The sequence below is a fragment of the Giraffa tippelskirchi genome, chromosome 8 (assembly GCF_054371585.1).
Source record: "Giraffa tippelskirchi isolate mGirTip1 chromosome 8, T2T-mGirTip1v1.2.pri, whole genome shotgun sequence".
Taxonomy (NCBI): Eukaryota; Metazoa; Chordata; class Mammalia; order Artiodactyla; family Giraffidae; genus Giraffa; species Giraffa tippelskirchi.
In genome coordinates, this window is record NC_137282.1 from 106,296,394 (window position 1) to 106,318,655 (window position 22,262).

Here is a 22,262-nt window from a genome sequence, read left to right on the forward strand (position 1 = left end):
TTTATAGGCAGGGTGATTTCATGAGCTAATGAGTGGGAAGAATATTCTATCTTGGAGGAGGGATGGGAGTTTCTAGGAATTGGGCTACTGTCCATGTTTTTGGTCTTTTATGAGTCGGTCTTGAAACTGTCATGGTGCCTATGGTTGTGTCATTTAGCATATGATAATATACTATAATGATGGTATAATAAGGCTCAAGGTCTACCGGAAGTTGAATCTTCTGCCCACTTGGGCCTGTAGCTTCTAACCAGTTTTTGTCATATGCTATCCTTCTTAATAGTTATGTTATATATTTTTTTAACCATTGTGCCAATCCCTTCCTTCCAGTCTCACCAGTGTTGTCATAAGGACTACATACTGTATATCAAGTGATGAGAACAGTGCCTGGCCTCAAATCAGCTCTGTGACATGGCAATGTCCCTTATCCTGTGCCTCTGGGATCCCCTTTGCCACCACTTGTAACCCAAGTTAGAAAGTCCTTAGATAAGGAGGTGTGTTTGTCAGTAGGGCATGAGACAGTTTTGGAGAGTTTCTCTTTGCATTCTTTTTTATTACTTGTGAAAGTACTTTTAAAGCTCTGAGTACAGTATGAATGCCAATTGTTATTTATTATTATTATTATTTTCTGTCCTGGTGTCAGAGTAAGGAGAGAGAAAGCATTTCCAAAAGGAAGTGACCCCTTAGACCAAGGCAGCCTCTTATTAAATCTTCCTGTAGAAGCTTTGGGAACCTGCAGAGCTGATTGGGCAATGTCTTTTCCCCTTTCTAGATAAGTTTTCTAAATTTGCGATAAAGAAGATGAGGGTACATGTAAAATTTTAGTTTGAGGAAAATGTAACCTGGCAAGATGGAGATTTATAGAAAAGTATCTGTTGTTATTGAATTGATATCAGGAAATAGAAGCTACCCTCTCACTGGTTTAGAAACAACCTTAAAAATTACAGTTGTTGAGAGTCTTTTTTAATTTTTCAGAAAGCAATATATTTCTATTCTAGAACATTTAGAAAATAAAGGAAAGTGAATAGGCCAGAAAAATTAAAAAAAAAAAAAAAAGGAAAATTGACCTTTAAACACCCCTTCTAATCTTGACATTGAGTCTTTTTTTTTTCTTTTCATCTTTTACATCTTACTAGTTTACAAGATTGTAATCATATGCCGTATTCACAGGGTTACATTCATAAGCTGCTCTTTTCACAGTATAAGCAGGAGGCAAACACATCCCCATGTCTTTAAAAAACATTAATGATATAATTTTTGATGGTTTGAGAGGATTCCAAACATTGAGATAGCACATTTGGTTGGCAGCTGACCTCTCAAGTACACCTTTAGGAATTTTCACACCCCTTTATACCTTTGTAAGAAATGGAAAAAGAAAAAAGAGAGAGAGATTAAGATTCAAATCTGTTGGTTTGTCTCTTTTTTAAAGTGGTGAAAGCTTTGGTGTGGAAGACTCATAAGACAACAAGATTGTCCTTTCCAGCTGGGTGAGAGCTGAAGTGAAGCAAGTGAGCATGAGTCTGATGTGGCAACAGGCTCTCAGAATCCTCCACATGAGCGGCCAACCTGTTCTGGGCTGGGACCTTGCCTCAGCCACGAGGCTTCATGGTGACAATTCAGGAGCTGACAGCATCTGCTCATACTGCAGAGTCACCACAGGCATGCCCCATCTTGATTAACTGGATTGTTTCATTTTAGACATTCTCCTGTCACAGAACATTCCGTGCTTGTACAAGCGCGATAATGAGTTACCCCATGGATAACCTCTTCAGAACCAGTAACTCTGTAACTCTTTAAGTACTGAATACATCAGCCCTTCTCTAAAGTTAGAAAGCAAGGCATTAATAGCATCTATTAATAATATTGTAATATTTGTGTCAGAGTGGGCCTGAAACATTATATGTTAGCAATTAACCCCTTTATTTGTGACATTAATGAATGAGATTAGAATTGGATTTAAGGATTTGTTAAATGGCAAAGTCCAGTGACCTTAATTACTCTAATCTTATCTGACCTAAATGAATGAAATGCATTTCTAGTATGTAAAATGGTAGGCATTGTTACCTTATAATGTGTAAGCTGCTCATCTGATCTTTAATGCTAAAAACAAAAATGGAATGAGAGATAATGAAACAGACTAATTTATGGATAAATCTCCAAAAACAATTAAAGGTATCTCAAGCCTGAACCACATAACATCTCCCAACAATCCTTTCATAATTTTTAAATAAAAATTGCTTTCTTTCCCTGATTATAAAAGTTTTGCCTACCCACTGTGAACAACAGATGATAAACTTAACACAGAAAAAGTACAAACCACCCATGATCTGACCACACAGATATAACCAATGTTATATCACGGTGCTCTTGTTGTTTGCCACAGATATACTTTAGTTTACAAACTGACTATATATATATGTATATCTATATATTTATATACATATATGCACATGTGCTTAGTTGCGACCAACTCTTTGTGGCTCCATGGACTATAGCTCACCAGGCTGCTCTCCCATGGAGCTACCAGAAGCCCAATATATACATATATTAATATATGGACATACATATGATATTGCTATAAAGTTATTTTCACTTATAGTCTTCCAGAGATTTTCTTCTATGCATATATACATAGAAATATATATATATATTTTCTTACATATAGGAATAGGATCATGTTATGCATATTATTTAATACAATTCTCTTTTATCATGATAATATGTCCTAGGCCGATTGTCCCTCTTCTTCCCTGAGACTACAGGAACTTAATTGCTTTTCCTCTTTAGAGCAGCCATCACCTCCTTAGTTTTTCAAGATGTCTCCCTAAGATGTACTACAGAATACAGCCTCTTCAATTCTGCTTTCCTCACTATTCATGAAGCCTTCCACACAGATGTTTGTTAAAGATTTTACTGCTGATTGAAAAGGAAAATAGATGATACAAAAATAGCCATGATGGCAGGTTCTGTAAGATTTGACTCACTCAGACCTTCCTGGTTCCCTGGTTGGAAGCACCTGGGTGGCCTGAAATGCTATTGCTTGTCATCTTGAGCCCTGGTAGAAAAGTTCATCAAACTTCTCCTCACTTCGGCCTTTTTCTACCTTCAGCCTCTAAAATTCAGTGATTCTCAAGCTAACTGGAGTGAAGATGAAGTTGCTTTTTTGTTTTAAGTATTCTTTGTGGTAAAATGCACATAAAGTTCACTGTTGTGCCATTTGTAAGTGTGCAGTTCAGGGGCATTGAGTACATTCACATTGTTGGGCATCTATCACCAGTGTCCATTTCCAAAACATCTTTTTTTTGTTTTCCCAGTCTGAAAATCTATATCCATTGAACAATAATTACCCATTCTCATCTCCCCTCAGCCCCAAGCAGCCACTCTTCTACTTTTTGACTCCATCAATTTGACTATTCCATGTACCCGGTGTAAGTGAGATCACATAGTATTTGTCTTTGGTGTCTGGCTTATTTCAGTTGTAATGTCTTCAAAGTTTGTTCATGTTATAGAATATGTCAGAAGTGTCTTCTTTTGGGGGGCTGAATAATATTCCATTATATGTTTATACTGTGCCGTGCTTACTTTCTCAGTTGTGTCTGACTCTTTGTGATCACATGGGCTACAGCCTGCCAGGCTCCTCTGTCCATGGAGATTCTCCAGGCAAGAATACTGGAGTGGGTTGCCATGCCCTCCTTCAGTGCATATTTTCAACCCAAGAATCAAACACAGGTCTCCTGCATTGTGGGCAAATTCTTTACCATCTGAGCCACCAGGGAAGTGCAAGAATACTGAAATGGGTAGCCTATCCTTTCTCTAGGGGATCTTCCCAACCGAGAAATCAAACCAAGGTCTCCTGCATTGCAGGTGGATTATTTACCAGCTGAGCTACCAGGGAAGCCCATATTATATGTATATATCACATTAAAAAATCTATTCATCCTACCAGTACTTGAGCTGCTTTCAGCTTTTGTCTATTGTGAATAAGACTGCTATAAATATGGTGTACACATATCTTTTTGGACCCCTGCTTTCAATTCTTTTGAGTGTATATTCTTTTGAAATTGCTAGGTCATGTGGTAATTCTATTTTTAATCTTCTGAAGAACTGCCATACTATATGCTACAGAGGCTGCACCATTTTATATTTCCATTAGTGATGGACTAGAGTTTCATTTTCTCCCCAAGGTCTGTTATTTTATGGAGCTTGTTGTTGTCATTCTTTTTGAAAATAATATTTATAGTGAGTATAAGGTGGTATCTTATTGTGGTTTTGATTTGTATTTCCCTAATGGTTAGTGATTTTGAGTATCTTTTCATGCATTTGTTGGTCATTTGTAAATCTTATTTGGTGAAATTCTTTTCAAGTTGTTTGTTCATTTCTTAATCGAATTGTTTGGTTTCTTTTGTTGTTCTTTTTCATTTATTTTGGTTCTTTAACTTCTCTTCCATTATTGATTGATACTTTTCTAAAAATAGAGTAAAATTCCTACCAGTGAATTGCTGGATGTAAAGATGTTGAGATGAAGTCCTAGTACAGGTATTTCTAGCCATAATGACAAAGGGACTGATTTGCTCCTCTAATTTAAACGACTAAGAAACCAGAATAATATATGAAACAATGGTTTTCACAAACTAAGCAAAAGTTCCATTAGGAGTATGATCCCTTCAGAGGAAAGAAACAGGATGAATCCTGCCTCACCTGAGCTCACTGCTTAGAGGGAGCCCACACACATACTCGAGAGGACCAACTGACCGCTGGCAACACAAGTGCATGCCGGGAAAAAGCTCACAGCCGTATAAGAGAACAAAGCAATATTCAGTACTCACCACTGAAGATCTGCACAATTCTCAATCCAATAAAAACATTACCCAGTGTGTAATAAAGCAGGAAGTATGATCCTTAAGAAGGAGAAAAAATCAACTGTTAGAAGATAAATCATATAAAAATAAAACAGAAAAAAAGATGTAAGAATATAAGACCCATTTTAAAATTTTTTTTAAAAATTTAATGGACATAAAATAAATTGATCTGAGAAATTGCTCTAAAAGTTTCTAAATGTTACTTTCATGTTCTATACTTATTGTTCCATGAAATGGCCAGTAACAATCCATAGACCACCAGTTGATCTGTAGACCACACTTGATATAGCCCTGATTAGACTAATATTTTTTTTAACCTCAAGCAGATTGACTTAAATATGATTACAGAAAAAAAGTGCAAAACCAAAAAAAAAAAAAAAAAAAGGCCTTTGAATGTATGTCCATGTGAAAGAAGAACCTGTGTCCAAAATGAGCTACATATCTCTAGGGATTCCAGTCTGAGCTACTCCCACCTCGGGGGTTTCCCAGCATTGTGCCAGACCCCAAGGGAACACCTGAGGTGAAGACCTAAATCCTCAGAGTTGAAGTATATCCAGAAAATTTGTCAGATGCTTAATTAGCACAGTCATTTTAGATAAGCAGAGACACAAGATTTTAACTAAAACCCTTTTAAGCCTAATTATTTCCTCTGTTACCATGAATTTCAGAGGAAACTGTACTAAATCATTCTGGAAATAGGTCCTCAGTTCACAAGATGCTGAGAACTAATTACTTAATGCACTGAATTGTGTGCATGTTGTAACTGCAAACTATGGAGACAGGATAAGAAGAGCCACCAGGAGCTCTTTACCAGCTACGGCTCAGAGGCAAATGTCCATGAACACTTTGTTCCAAAGGAGAATGGAACATTGTCTTCTGGAAATCTGCTAATTGAGTTGCTAATTAACAGCAGCTTTCGTTTATAGTCCTGAAGATTGTTGCTCAGCCTATCCAGGTTCTGAACTGTTTTGTGTGATGAAGCTGGGAGGAGAAAAAGGGGAAAAAGACAAAATAAGTATGTGTATGCACTGTTGTTTGTTGTTGTTGTTCAGTCTCTAAGTTGTGTCCAGCTCTTTGTGACCCCACGGACTGCATGCAGCACACCAAGCTCTTCTGTCCTTCACTATCTCCGGGAGTTTGCTCAAACTTTCATATACCTTGGGTCAGTGATGAAATCTAACTATTTTTCCTTTACCATCCCCTTCTTTTGCATTCAATCTTTTCTAGCATCAGGGTCTTTTCCAATGAGTCAGCTCTTCACATCAGGTGGCCAAAATATTGGAGCTTCAGCTTCAGCATCAATCCTTCCAATGAATATTCAGGATTGATTTTCTTTAGGATTGACTGGTTTGATCGCCTTGCTGTCCAAGGGACTCTTGAGAGTTTCTCTGACACAACAACATGACAGTTTGAAAGCATCAGTTCTTCAGCACTCAGTATACATTGTATACATGTATACATTGGGGATATGCAAATATCATGGACGGCATTGTATTTCTTACTTTTCATTTGAAACTCATGACAACCATTTCTCAATCTCTTTTTCTATTCATTTTCTCATCTATGAAAAGAATATAATGGTAAAATATCTTCCTCAAAGGTTTAAATGATGTGCTATCTATAAACATATTGGTACATGCTGTGTGCCCATGATATATTAAGTGTTTATAGCTGTATCTATAATTCTATAATGCTTGCTTCTTTTTTCATTCATTCAAATCCACTCAAGAAATGTGTGGTATCTGAGGGCTCAATCTAAAAATTATATTTTTTAAATTAAAAGGTCTGATACAATTTTACAGAATGTAGCACTGTTAATTTTAAGTTAGACATTTTTGTTATTTTCTGTGGAAAAAGCACATCACCCCAAGGGCAAGGAGTTGAGTCCTTAGGTGTCGGCAGTAGAATCATTATGCAATGGCAGGTTGCCTGGCGTTAACTTCATCATCTACAAAGCTTCAACATCCCCTATAGTTTCCCCACAGTATCATAAATGCCTGTTTCTTATGACTATATCATTTTGGCCTATTGGTGAAAAAAAAATTATGTGGGAGAGCACTGAGTGACACCTACCTTGGCTGAGTGTTGCCACTCACAGCCAGAGTACTCAGAAGAATGACGGTAGTGATGTGTTAACTAGGCTCAGTCAAAAGGAAAAGGTGAAGAATAGTCTTTTCATTTTTCAGTTTCAACTCTGCATCCTTTTATTCTGCTGTACAAAATATAATCTCATAGTAATTATCAAAAGGTCTTGGAGAACACTCTACCCATACACGTGAAGAGGTGCCCCTGATGTGGGCATTCTGAAAATCTTGATGAGCACCTTGCCTGGCTACAGATAATTGTAGAAACAGCCCCCTTCCTACTTCCAGTGAGAAAACAGTGCTCTGTGGGTTGCTGAGTTTATAGTTTCAGTGTTGCTCCCTATATGAATGTGGAAACTGTTCCTAAGGTGACCAGTAGCCACTAGGGATGAATGTTCTAATTACTTTAAGTGACAGTAAATAAAATTATTTTGAAATGTATCAGAGGTCTTGTCTATAGAGAAAGAACTCTTTTAGTTATTCTTATGCTTGGCTAAATTGGTCTTCTGAAATAATGTATTATTCCTAAGAGACAGTGTATTCATATTGAGCTATTTTCATTTAAAAATAATTATTTGGGGGTAGAGGCAAGATCTCACACTAAACTAGAAGTAGCAAAAATTAAATAATAAGAAATGTAGTTTTTGTTCTTCTGATTTCCAGTTTTCTTCCTGACATTCTGTAAATTTCTGATATTGGTCTCTTTTTGTTGCTGTTTTTCTATGTCCTTTGTTGATATCCTCAGCCAGTCTCTTGGTTTCAAATACTGTCATTACTTTGTGAAACAACAACTGAATCCCTCTTTACAGTTATGGGACGTCTTCTTACATGAGTTAATAAATATCTATCATCCAAGCCATCTTGGTTTGGTATTGTATCTGGAAGTGGATTGACTCTTCTTCCTCTAAACAATAATGGAAGACTGAATCATTCTAAAGCCAAGTCATAATCATGTTACTCCCATATTCAGAAATCTTAGTAGTTCCTCACTCCCTATTAAAAAAAAATGAAAAAAAAAAAACCTTCCAAATTTATAATCTATCGTTTAAATGTTTTCTAAAAATTTTCCCAACTTGCATTTCCAAGCTATTTCTTATATACTTCATTTACATGGTCCTTCCAGTGATTAAAAAATGTTAAGAGCTGCAGTGGGGAGATGGAAGAGGGGAGGGTGCCACCCAGCTCGGCAGCTGTCTGGGCCCTGGACCAAAGCCTGCTTCCCCTTTCCTGTTCCCACGCTGCCTCCGGGGGCTAAATGTGGAACTCGCTGGTGTCAGCCCAGTTTTCACCTGGAAATTCGCTTCAGTTTAGGTGGCAGAGATTATCTTTGGAAACTTCTTTTGTGTGTCAGTGCAGATTAAAGAACAAACTGAACTCCTGAAGGCTGAGGGTTGCCTTTGAGAGCACGGCTTCTGGACCTCCAAGCTCTAGGAATAGCACCGTAGCATGGTAACCCCTGTGAATTGTGTGCCCTCAGCATGCAAGGTTCTCCTCCGGCAGCAGGAAGCACACTCAGAGAATGCTGAAGCTGCAAGACTCACTTCCAGAACACAGAAAAACTAAGAGGAGCAAGGCAGACAGGCAGCCAATGTGAAGGGACATGCCCAGTAAGCAGCGGGCCCCTGCCGCTGCCTCAGCAACTGTTCCCGCTGTGTTCAAAGCAGAGTTCAGGGAGCCTGTCCCCATCTGTGACTGCAGGCTCTGGCATTCAACCACCACAGTCCAGTAACCTAAAGGGAGGAATTCTATCACAAAAGAGTCAACACCCAGGAGGTGGTGGCCTTCCCTTACAGTGGTGGCTTCATCTGGGCATCCCTATCTGGTTTTCAAATTCTCCAGGCAGAGAGAACAAGGGGACTGGCCAGTCAATCCCAGTCCCTCCCGCTTTATGACTCTGAGAGTGGGGACCATACCCAGCAGGCACTCCTCAGGCCAGGTGAGAGCTGGACCTGAAGAATGGGGCTGAAAATTATGCCAAGGGAGCAAGGTATTGCCCCACACTGCTTTGGTCAGAGGGCTCCTGGTCAGAATTCTGCTGACTCAATAAATTCCCAGGATTCCCAGCACACAACACTCTGACAATTCTCTCATCTCCTGTGACCCACAGGTCTTCCAGACTTTTTCCATAGTCAGATTATTAACCAAAGCCCACACCTGCTCCGAAGACAGACCGAATGATGTGTATGTTCTCAAGCTGCAGAAACTGCACTGAGGCTCAAATTGAAACTGCCACCCCTTTTCACACCCACAACATCCCTAGCAGCAAGTCAAAGAGAAGCAAACCTGTCTGAACACATTTGACTTTGGAATGACCTGAAACCTCTCCCGGTTCCAGCCAACCAGGGCCGGAATTCTCCCCTGGACACCAAACGGCAGCCAGCTCCATGTGTTCTGGCACCAGCACCCACACCTGCTGCTCCCCTGTGTCCCCTGGGATAAGCCTGGGGTAGAAAACAAATGGATTCCTTCTGCAGGCAGCCCTGCCAACTTACTCCACTGTTCCTCCACAGTACTGTGCCAAACCTGGTGCCCCCAAAGCAAGCAACTACCTATCTCTCACAGGGGCAATGGCTCTGGCAGATCCCAGGGTCCTTTTCCCCTCCCTTCTCCACTAGTGTCCAGATGAGATTCCCACACCCTGGGAGAGACCCCAGATAGACTACATCATGAGGAGCTCGAGCATCAGCAGAACTTCTTGTGTGTGCATCGTGTGTTTTCAGTGGCTTAGTCATATCCGACTCTTTGCAACCCCATGGACTGTAGGCTGCCAGGCTCCTCTGAACATGAGATTTTCCCAGGCAAGAATACCAAAGTGGGTTGCCATTTCCTCCTCCAGGGGGTCTTCCCAACTCAGGGATCAAACCTGTGTTTCCAGCATCTCCTTACAAACTCTCAAATCTAGTGTATGATTTCCCCTGATGAAAATACATTCACAGCAGCCTGAAGGATGCAAAATGCTGCAGTGGAAGATGACCCTCCAGAGAAACCAGAAGGCCTGATAGAGACTAGAATGGCTCAGTAACAAAACCAGAGCAAGGGACCTGGGTCCCAGACAGACGCAGAGGCTCCACTTGTCCTTTTTGGATGTGAAGATGTGCCCTTTTCTTCAGATGAAGTGATTCCATCTTCCATGAGCTCCAAGTCTGGGCCCCTATGATCCAATTGCCCAGATTATGTGACTCCTGAGCAGATAGTTTGCCTGAAGTTATAGCAAGAGTGTTTAATCAACAGAAGAAGAATCAGGGACAAGTGTCTATACCCAGCGTTCCTTCCAGGATACTGCGTTATCCACATGGACCTTGGAATTTGCCTTAGGGCCTCTCCCTTGATACTAGATGACCCCTAGTGAAGGCCGGGCACCTGGGCAAACAGAACCATATTCTGATAGTATGACTACACCACATTCTCTGCTCCTAGGGGTATGGCCCTCAACTCTAACATGCCAGGGATCAGATATGCCTTCCTGGATTTGCAAGCATGACAGTCTCTGAAATGAAAGGCAAATGTCCCCAACCCTGCCTCCAGACAAGGTCTTTCTGAAATCAGTTGTCCAGACAGTATGCCTGGGGGTCTTCAGTGGTTTTGACTGAGGGGACTGCTTCCAAAATCCCCTTAGATTTTCTGCCAAGACAGTTCAACAGCAATTTGCAGAGAAATTTCAAAGCGGTCTTCCTGGGATAAGCATGACGGTCCTAAGGTCCAGCATAGAGATGATTACCATGATCCCAGGCTTTCAGTGAACATTCCCATTTTCCCTCTGAGTCTCACCCACATGACTTTCCAAAAACGATTCCCTACCAATAAGCTCTGGTTGAGTTTGAGTTTGCTATGATCCTTAGTGTCATGGAAGGAAATGTCAGTTTAAATGTCAACATGGGATCCAACTCTCAGATGGTACATGAGAAGATGAGAGGCTCAGTGGGGAGATGACGAACTGCACTCAGTAGCTCCAGGATGCTTCCTACTGAGCAGAAGATGGCTCCTCTGCCATCTGGAGAGCACCTTCAGCAGGAGTATGGTGTGGGCTTTAGGCCATGTTCTCCGTGTCTCAAAGTCCAGGATGCCACAGTGCTTTGTGGATCCTCAGAGAACCAATTAGACCCACCAGCAGGACTAATGGTCAGCTCTGTCACAGTCACCACATCTCGCCTCTCCTAGACATCCCCTTAGCTTAGCTTCAACACAGCTCCTCCAGTTTGAGACGGCCTGGGGCAAAAGCCTTTGAATGAATCTGTGGCAAGCAGCCATGTGCATTCTCCTGGTCTGAACCCTCTGAAACCTCCCATCATGTACCATCCAGTCAACAATGCTGGGCTTCCCCTCAGGAAACCTCAAGATTTCATTGCACATGGCAGGCCTGATGGCAGGCCCAGATACCGCTGCCTTCAATGATAGCCTTCTTAGTGCTTGCTGCTTCCCTGTGAATGATCTGCTTCTGTGAGTATCCAGATATCTTCTCCCTAGTTCGACTTGCCTCCAGAGCCATCTGTCCCCAAGCTTCCTCTCCATCGTAATGTCTTATGTGTTTGAGTTTGCAGTGTCCTGTTTTACCTGATTATTCCATTGTGGCATCAAGACATCAGTTGGCTTGGATGATAGGTCCCCTCCAGCCCCTTTACTCAACTTTTTATCAATGAGTAACATGCCAGGAATGGGCATTAATACTTACAAATCCTTGAACTTCCAGTTCCAATGCCAACCCTCAATCCCATGGGAAGGCCCAGCCACTCCTCACTCCAACCAGATGCCCTGCCTGGGTACCATAGGAACCAACATGCTTCCTCATGGTGTTTCAGTGGGGCTTGATTTCACATCATACTTTATGATGGGTCTTGGACCCCAGGAGCCTCAGATGGTATCTCAAGGACAGGTGTGTTTTTTTGCAGGAGTTTCCTCCGGAATAAGTCTCTTCCTCAGCAGATATCATTTTCTTAGTGGCCTCAGTGGAGGTAGAGCAACTTCTTGGAGACTTGGTGTCACCTCTCCTCAAAATTCAGCACTTTATAAGCATGGAGGCCCAAGGGGTCCTGAGGCCTTCACTGTGCTGGGGACTTGCATGCCTTCAGTCTTTTCAGACCTAGATCTGCAGGAGGTCATATCTGAGTTGGATCTGTCCTCTACCCTCTATCTGAGAAGCCCAGTCAGATGCTGAAATGATTTCCATGGGGGGAAATCTCAGGACATAAACAGCCGTGGGGTCCTAGACCTGAGTTTTTGCACAGGAACTGATAGGCAAACCATCCCCCTAGAACGTACTAGCTTTGTCTGGCTTGTGTCTGGAGCCATTTGAGACTCTGGACATCATTCTGGGCATGGGTGTAACCATGCTAAGCCTCACTGGCATCTGTCAAGCAGATCACGAGCCTCTCTTAAGCAAGAGCAAAATATTAATGAAATACACACACAAGATTAATTTAAAAAGGAGGAATTTTTAGTAAGTTCAATGTTAGGTAGAACTAATAATGAAATTGATTTTTTTTTTAGAACAATGAAACTTGGGACATTTTTCTAGTTTAAGTGCTCTTCAGCACTGTCTCTACATACGCATCTACCTCCTTCACTATCTCCTCTATTAAGTTTGTTTCCTTCTCATACCCACCCCCAGCCTGCTCACTTCCTTCTTTTCCCTTGGGTGCTGCATACTCAATAATATTTTGGGGAGGTCGACCTAGTTAAGCCCCAGTGTCCCAGCTGAGCATCCTCCTGATTTGGGAGGAAGAGTAAAGTCTATCCTGGAAATTCTCAGTGGGTTTCTTCTCCCCTGTGACTTTTTCTGTGCTGATATGCTCTTTTTTTTGCCTCTGCTCTTCTTTATCTTCTCCTTTTATGTAGAATTTTCAGATGAACTTTATTAATGTGTGAGTGGGACAGATACTAAAAGTTATCTAAGATTTTGGTTTTGTTTTTTGGAATTTCATGAATATTTCCCTTTCTTCCTCCTCCTCTTAAAAAATGTTCTATGTAACTTTCACTAAATTCAGTATAAAACCACTTGCTGGGTCTAAGACATCAGAAAAATAAAATATATTGTTTCATATAAGATTAAAAAGAGTACTTTAAGTTTCAATCCAAAAATGACTTCCATGAAACTCTTTTTGATCTCCCAGGGGAGATCAAATGTCATTTTCCTTGAAACTCACTACTAACATCTAACAATTTTTTCCGTCTTTTTCTTATAACATTTTTTTTTAATGTTTTCTCTTTCCTATAGATTAAAACTATGTGAGAGCTGGATCTGACTCTGATTCAGCTTTGGATGCTCCATAATGTTTTGCATATAGATGTTCATTGAATGTTAGGCAGATGCATAATTTTTTTTTCTAACCACTTCAAATTATCCCTAACATGGGGGATGATGGAGGGAGGAATTAAAAGAAGCCTCACCAATTGAAATACTACAGTTAATTTATGAAATTAGGAGAAGAAATAGGAGTCAGAGGAGGATATAACTTGAGCTATAAATAGCTTTAAGGAAACTAGGCAACATATGACAAGGATTTGTGTGAGATAACAAGGTTCAGTTCAGTTCAGTTCAGTCGCTCAGTCGCGTCTGACTGTTTGCTACCCCATGGACTGCAGCACGCCAGGCCTCCCTGTCCATCACCAGCTCCCGGCGTTGACTCAAACTCATGTCCATTGAGTCGGTGATGCCATCCAACCATCTCATCCACTGTTGTCCCCTTCTCCTCCTGCCTTCAACCTTTCCCAACATTAGGGTCTTTTCAAATGAATCAGTTCCTCTCATCAGGTGGCCAAAGTATTGGAGTTTCAGCTTCAACATCAGTCCTTCCAATGAATATTCAGGACTGATTTCCTTTAGGATGGACCGGTTGGATCTCCTTGCAGTCCAAGGGACTCTCAAGAGTCTTCTCCAACACCACAGTTCAAAAGCATCAATTCTTCAGTGCTCAGCTTTCTTTGTAGTCCACTTTCACATCCTTACAAGCTTACAAGGTGCTGAGGGCGAAAAGTTAGAGTTTTTAAGAAGGATGGGAAGTTTATAAAGTTTGCTTTTCAGCAGTGTAGTCAGGCAGTATCAGGGCTTACTATGTGTCTTTTTCTGTGCAGACTGATGTAACAAAATCATAGACTTAAACATTTCTCACAGTTATGGAGGATGGAAGTTCAAATTCAAGGCTTCAGCAGATTTGGTATCTGGTTGGAGCCTATTTCCTGGTTCATAGATGGCTGCCTTTTTGCTATTTCCTTACCTGGTAGAAAGGGCAATCGAGCACTTTGAGGTCTTTTTAATAAGGCACTAGTCCCATTCACAAGTCTTCCCAGGTGGCGCTAGTGGTAACCTACCTGCCAATGCAGAAGATGGGAGAGACACAAGTTTGATCCCTGGGTCAGGAAAATCCCTTGGAGGAGGAAATGGCAACCCACTCCACTATTGCTGGGAGAAATATCAACAACCTCAGATATACAAATGATAGCACTCTCATGACAGAAAGTGAAGAGGAACAAAAGAGCCTCTTTATGAGGGTGAAAGAGTAAAGTGAAAAAGCTGGCTTAAAACTCAACGTTCAAAAAACAAAGATCATGGCATGCAGTCCCATCACTTCATGGCAAATAGATGGGGAAACTGGCAGATTTTATTTTCTTGGGCTCCAAAATCACTGTGGATGGTGACTGCAGGCACGAAATTAAAAGGAGCTTGCTCCTTGGAAGAAATGCTATGACAAACTGAGGCAACATATGAAAAGCAGAGCCATCACTTTGCTGACAAAATTTCATATAGTCAAAGCTATGGTATTTCCAGTAGTCATGTACAGATATGAGAGCTGGACCATAAAGAAGGCTGAGCTCTGAAGAATTGGTGCTTTCGAACTGTGGTGCTGGCAAAGACTCTTGCGTGTCCCTTGGACAGCAAGGAGATCAAACCAGTCAATCATAAAGAAAATCAACCCTGAATATTCAATGGAAGGATTGATGCTGAAGCTGAAGCTCCAATAATTTGGCCACCTGATGCAAAGAACTGATTCTTTGGAAAACATCCTGATGTTGAGAAATATTGAGGGCAAGAGGAGAAGGGGGTAACAGAGGATGAGATGGTTGGATGGCATCACCGACTCAATAGATATGAGTTGGAGCAAACTCAGGGAGATAGTGAAGGACAGGGAAGCCTGACATGCTGCAGGTCATGGGGTCACAGAGGTGGACACGACTTAGCAACTGAAAAACAAGAGTGGTCCCATTCATGAGGGCTCTACCCTCATGAGATCACCTCCCCAAGCCCCCACTTCCGAATACAATCACATTGGGATTAGTTTGTTTTAGCATGTGAATTTGGGGGGACAAACATGTAGTCTGTAACACTGGTTCTACACAGACTCAGAAAGCACCTCCCACATCAGAGCAAGTGCAAAGTGATGCTGATGACAACCCTGCATGGCCAGTGTTGTCTCTTGAAGCTGTGGGAACTGGGGTTTTAATAAAAATCTTCCTCACAGTGTCCCTCAGGAAAATTTGGAGGTTAACATCTGATCAGATCCAGTGCTATTAAAAAGCGATTCATTTGTGACCTCCCCAAGTTAGTTTCATATTCAAAGCAGTGTGTTTCAACCAGTCTCTGCTTAGTTAGATGAGGGCTTGGAAATACAGCCCTCCTCATCAATGGAGAAGAGAGAAGAAACTTTGTATCTGTTTCAGAAAATATTCTGCATACAGACCTACATTCTAACATTTTACAGCCATCCTCTTTTTCTGAGTTGCTATCTTGACACTTTAGTTTTACTTCCTTTCAAGAATGAATCTTCAGAAGACTTCATTTAAAAGTGTTTTTCTATTCAACTTGCTTAGGTAAGATGAAAACACTCTGGAAGTCAAAGACCAATGGGGGCAATAAACATGTACTTTTAAAAAATATTGTGTCCAAGATTCTTAGCTTCTAAATGTAATGACATTGAAGAACCTGCCCACCAGCCCTGCCATGCTGGCTTTGCTGCCACAGACACCAAATACCACCCCCAGCTTGTCCACCAGGAATTCACTCTCCTGAGATTAATGCTCTGTCTGTTCACAGGTGTGCTCACTTTAAATACATCCAACTTATGAAAATTTAGACTTGCCAGATAGAAAAGCTGGCAGAGTGATTGTCTGCTAAAGAAGAGGTTCCTTTACTGTGTCAACACTTAAAACAAGAAGCTGCTTTTAATACATTTTAATGTTTGAAAGCATTATTTCTTAGGGGTGGATTCCCTGGAAATGCAGTATACCTGTATTCTCTTCATTTTCTAGCACAGACTTTGACACTTCCAGAAGCCAGCCAGAAGTAGGATAAACAGCTAATGGTCTGTGTCATGGGCTTTGTGGCTTGTGAATCCAGAATAAGAGGCCAAAGAAGAAAATAACTGTTCTAGCACTGATTTGTTGTGAATCAGTTTCAAACCTCAGAAAAGTCATTTTATTTTACTCACAGGGAAATCATATTAAATAACCTACTCCATGTCAAATCATTTGGATTTCTGCAAAGAAAGAAAATAAGATTGGGATTGGTGGAACAGTGTATTATATGGAGAAAATCAGATCATCAGAGAATATTGGAGATTTAATGGCTTTTAGCATTCTCTTAATCAGGCTAAATTATTTGTATTGTAGATACAGAAAGTAGAATGGGCATCTTAGTTTTGTCTTCCAAGCATTTCTCTTTTCTCTTTCCAAGCTAACTTTAAAAGATGAATCCAAATCCATTGAAGAGTTCCAAAGAAGGATTGAAATTGTTGGCTTCAGAGATGGAGGCCTTCAGAAGTGACTACTCTGAAGTTTCTTAGCTTAGGTCATACTCGGTATGTGCAATTTTTCATGTTCAGTGGGTACCAAGGAAAGGCAGCTTATCATGTGAATTGAAGAAATGTCCCACATTTATTATTGGCATCAAACAAAGCAGGTTTTGGATTTTGTTTTGGTTTTTTCTGGCCCATGATTGGGTAAAGCAGAGAATGAAATTACAAATTATGGAGCATAATCAGGCATTCGCAGGGAAACAGATTTAAATGTAGCTTTGAATTTAAATTAGTTTAGTGTCTAAACCTCACAGTTCTTCCTTCTATCTGTAGTTCAACCTAAAATATAAAAGATAAAGCATTCTCTGGGTTGAGATCTAGCCCTACACTCTGTTTTATATTCTGATCTACAAGGATGTAGAATTTGCTGCAATGGCATGTTATAGAGACATGTTCTATCTTGAAAATAAGTAAGATATTTCTGTTAAAAATAGATATGGAGATTAGTGGTGGATAAATCTCATTAAGTTTGGAATCTGGGTTGATTTTATATAAGGGTTCCAGGAATTCTGGGGCTTAGTGACAGATTACACAAATATTTGGGGATTAAAGAGCTCATCAAATCCAGGGAAAAAATTCGTATCCTTTAAGTATGTCCCCCAAATATATATGTTTGTGTGTATATACACACACATACACATACACATATATACTTAGGAAAGAAGAATTAATAACCAAAGCTTTATGTTTTCAGACTTATATCTTTTCAACTTCTATTGAAGAGAGCTCTATTCTAAAGCATGCCCACTGGAAAAAGCAGGCCAAATAGGACACACAATATTTTCTCAATGACCATATTAAGAACTGAGCTCTCTTGCAGGTATAAAAAGAGAGCCTGGCTTGAGTTCAAATCCTGTCTCTCAGCTTAGTTGCTATGTGACCTGTTCAAATTATTCTCCCTCACAGAGCCTCTATTTCTCAGACCTGAAGGAAGAGGGTGCAACAGTGTGAGGATAGATTTCCGATCACAAAATAAAATGTTAAAACAATATTTGATTAAAAAATAATATTCAAGAAAGCCTGGAAATAAGAATTTTCCTTTACATTGACTGTATGAAAGATTTTTACAGTTTCTACCAAATGACAGTAGTGTTAAAGTATCAGGTAAATTATCTGCTGCAATGCAGGAGACGTAGAAGACCTGGGTTCAGTCCTTGGGTTGAGAAAAATCTCCTGGAGAAGGAAATGGCAACCCACTCCGGTATTCTTGCCTGGAAAATTCCATGGACAGAGGAGCCCAGTGGGCTATAGTCCATGGGGGCTGCAGATTTCTGGACATGACTGAGTACATACATACCTCCTCTATACCTCCAAGGGAGCACTGCTTCAGTATCCATTTATTAATTACTTTTCAGTAGTTGTTAATCAGTCTTAACACGGGGTGAGGCAGGGATCCTTCAGAGAGAGAGTCTTAGACTTGTGGAGAAAAGAACTGGGCTTGAGATCAGACCTATGCATTATCTCTGACTTTGGAAAAATAATATATTTCTCAGACTTATAGGTTCTCATCTGTAAGATGATGTGTTAGACCAAATGTTGATATCCCCCCAAAATTTGTATGTTGAAGCTCTAACCCCCATGTGAGGTATTTGGAGGTGGGGATTTGGGTAGATAAGTTTAGATGAGGTAGTGAGGGTGGGCCCTCCAGAATGGGATTAGTGGGATTATAAGAAGAGACTAGAACTTGCTCTTCTCTCTCTCTCTCCACCATGTAAGACCACGTGACTGTCTGTAAACCAGGCAAAGGGATCTAGGGAAACCAAATCAGCTGATGCCTTATTCTTGGACTTTCCAGCCTCCAGAACCATAAATGTACATGGTTTAAGTCACCCAGTCTGTGGTATTTTGTCATAGCAGGCCAAGGAAGGCAGATGGGGATAAAAATACCAAAGCATGTTATGGAGTACTTAGATCACAAATGAAATATATAAAAAGTCTCTGCAAATTTTCAGTCACTAAACAAAGTATGTATATTGTGTTAGGAACTAGAGAGATGTAAAAATGAATCAGGCACAGACTTCGACCTCAAAAAGTTCAGTTTCCTAGGTGAGGTAAGACTTGTGTATAACTAATTATGATACAAAAGAGAAAGGGCCATGGTCATCATTCTTAATTCATTTAACAAATGTATTTAGCATCTACTCTGTGCCAAGTGCTCGTCTAGATCTGTGGAAGTAATCTAGATCTGGGGAAGCAATAAACAAACAAAAAATTTCCTGTTCTTACAGAGTTTCTGTCTGAGTCGTGGGAGCAATCAGTAAACAAATATATACATATTTAATAATATATTCAGTGGTAAGAAGTGCTTCAAAGACATGGAAAATAAGGCGATGGATAAATAGCCACAAGGGGGATTTGGCTATTTTGTACAATGTGATGAGAGAAGACCTAGTCAAGTCATGTGACTGGAGGCTCAGTTTGATAAGGGACATTTGAACAGACACTTCCATGAAGTGAGCGGGTGAGCTGAACAGGTTTCTTGATGGATAATGTTCCAGGCAGTGGGAAAAGCAAGTGCAAAGGTATAGAGGCAGGGGTGTTAGTCATAAAAGAACATTCTTCTAACAGGATCTGGGAATTCAGAGTTGATGAGATTATTTCTAGCTAAGAGTTCATAATGATATAAGACCCTCGAGATCAGTTCAGGGAAAATAAAGGTCCAACTAAAGAAGAGGTTTGTATAAAAGCACCACATATTTACATAATATTTTATAATTTTCACTCATCTTTTCCTTAGATCATAACTTATAAATTTCTATCCATAGGTACATACTATAATTATTATCCAACCTTCAAAGATTCAAAAGTGATCATATTTCAGTTTCCTATGAATGTAAAAAATAGACATTGTTATTGATCATCCCTTTCCCATTTCATATTATTATCATCATCTTCAGACACAGGATAGATTGTGGTTAAAAACCTGTACTTTGGAGTTAGGCAGATATAACTTCACATACAAAGTTCAACTGGTTACTAGATTTCTGACCTTGAGGATATTGCTTAGGCTTTTGTTTCTTTATTTGTAAAATGGAAATAATCATATTCTAATGAGTCTATTGTGAGAATGATATTGTAATGGGACTTTACACACACATACATACAGCGTTTAGCACAATACATGACATAAAGTAAATAATTCACAAATAGTTGTTTACAAATGAAATAGAGATGTCTTATTTTTACCCATTGTCCCTCATGGAAGTGGTGTTGAAAAATTGCTCACTGATGCTTTCTTTTCAACCCTCTCTTTATTGGAATATTCACAGACATTGAATTATAAAGCAAAAAACTTGCAATCTACAAGTCATACAATACAGAATGTTTCTAAAATGAATGGAAGAGAAAGTATGAGTGGGAGTAACAAGTATTTACAAGTCTTTACTGCATAAAAAGGGCTTTCATAGACATTAATCTATTTGCTCTTTGATAGTAAATCTGTAGCCTGAATATTATTTATCTTCTCCATTTTACAGATTAAAAAAATATGACTCAGATAAGTTGAGTGATTTTGGCAAAAATCATACAGCTTGTAAATAGGGAAGACCGGAACTTATATTCAGGTATTCTGATTTCAAGTCCCTGCGGGTAGTTATTGGGGCAACTGAAGCCCAAGAAATCCTTGCAAGACTGGAAAAACTTCCAAGTGATTAACTGGGTTGATAGCATTATGGGCCTCCCTCCGATTTGTGTATTTTTGCTTTCTCACTGAGCATTATTAAAGAAAGTTACTTAAGCCTCTTCACAAAGCACCAGAAATTCCTGGTTACAAGACAACTAATGAAGTACAGTGTTTCCTTTCAAATGGATTTCAGAGGATCTAGAATTTAAACAGCCTCATTGGAGAGCCAGATCCCTTTGTAGTTTGGGCTCATTTGATCACTTTTTTGAGCTCCACAAGGTCAGGGACTATGTCTTATCCATATTTCCATTTCGGGGCCCAGCACAGAGCCTGGCACCCAGGAAGCACCCAGATGGGCTTGAGCTACAGGCTGACAGTCACTGTGATGGTTGATATCAGTTAGGACTACCAGTTCAGCTCTGCTTTTGGCTGCAGTGAATAAAATAGACATCAGCTGTCATGAGAAAACATATCACACAGTAATTTTTCAGGTTTTACTTCTGAATCCAAGGCCCTGACCTGGATGATGAGACAACAGAACCCTCCACCCTCTTTACCATCCATCATTTCTCCTCTCCAGTTCCTTTTCAGAAAGAGCTTCCTTCATAGGAGCTTGAGCCAGACCTGCAGATCTTATTTGCTTCAATAGAAAAAATAAATTTAAAGCAAGGATATTAAATCTGCCTTCAGCATTGAAACTTGAATACCAGCGTTGACTTAGACTTCCCCATGGATAAGTTTGGCATTGGTCAGCAAACTGGTGAGGCGGTGGCATTAGCACCAATGTGGAAGGGAGCTGCACTAGGCTGAAATCCCTACACTGTCATGTAACAAGGGCTGAATGTATTGACCAGCTCAGGTATTGATCACTTTGCACACATTATTTAGTCCTCGATGGAAAACACCTACTATTATTTTCCAGAGGATAAAGTTGGAGCAGAGAGGTGAGGTGACTTGCTCTAGGTCACAGAGAGTAGGTAGCAGGTCTGGGATGAAACAAAGCCATTGGACCTCACAGCCTGTGCTCTTGACCTTGGGCAAGTGAATAACCTTCCCAGTGTCTCCATTGCCCCATTGGTAAAATGAACAGAGAAACAACTACTTCCTCAGATGGTTAGGAAGAGTCATTGAGATCATACATCCAAAGCACCTAACACTTAGTAGGCACTTAAAATGTCAATTCCCTCCCTTCCCTCGAACAACCTGAGATTGAAGAGCATCACTTCTTGAGCAACCCTTTAGAAACATGGAGCTAAAATTAATCAGAGCCACATCCGAGCCAACAACAGTAAAGCTGATTTGTTCAGACTGATTATTTTGTTTCAAAAAGAGACCTGTCTCCAGTTTCCTGGGCAAACCCACAGAGCCAACCCAGACTGAAAATGCACGCAGCCATTGCAAACTCCTTGTTGAAACAGGACAGACACTTCAGGAACCAGGAAATTCCTTCTTGAGATGACTTGCTTCTTAGCCAAAGCGGAGATGGTTAAACAATACAGCAGTGCAGCTGTGGCCTTCAGGGCGCACAGTGGGGCTTCATGCTCCTGGGGTGAATGGAAACAGGGACACGCTCGCCAGCTGGCACTGTCACTCCAGGGACAAGATACGCGTGGCCTCGCCTTCCAAGTTGAGAGCAGTTGCTGGCAGGACACCGTGAGCATGTCAAGTTAAGGGAATATTTCTTTTTAAAGGCCCATCACTGTTTTTCTTTCTTTAAATGGTAGCCACCAAAAAGTTATGCAAACACTTCAGCTGTGGAATATTTAATCTGACATTTGGCGTGGCTCCCTTGTTGATTCAAGGAATGAAGTATGCAGTATATGCCTTGCAGTTGTTCCATTGCTCACTTTAGAAAAAAGATAAACCAGATACAACAATTTAATTTTCCTTCTCCTCAGTTTTAACTGGTCACTAC

At 40.4% G+C, this 22,262-nt stretch overlaps 1 long non-coding RNA gene across 1 annotated transcript in view; it reads left to right on the forward strand.

Moving 5' to 3' along the window:
• LOC145516781 (uncharacterized) overlaps window positions 1-22,262 on the forward strand; it is a 164,833-nt gene that overhangs the window by 6,226 nt on the left and 136,345 nt on the right. The window contains exon 2 of the long non-coding RNA XR_014061759.1: window positions 16,605-16,728. This is a non-coding gene — a long non-coding RNA (uncharacterized LOC145516781). The remainder of the gene's footprint in view (window positions 1-16,604; window positions 16,729-22,262) is intronic.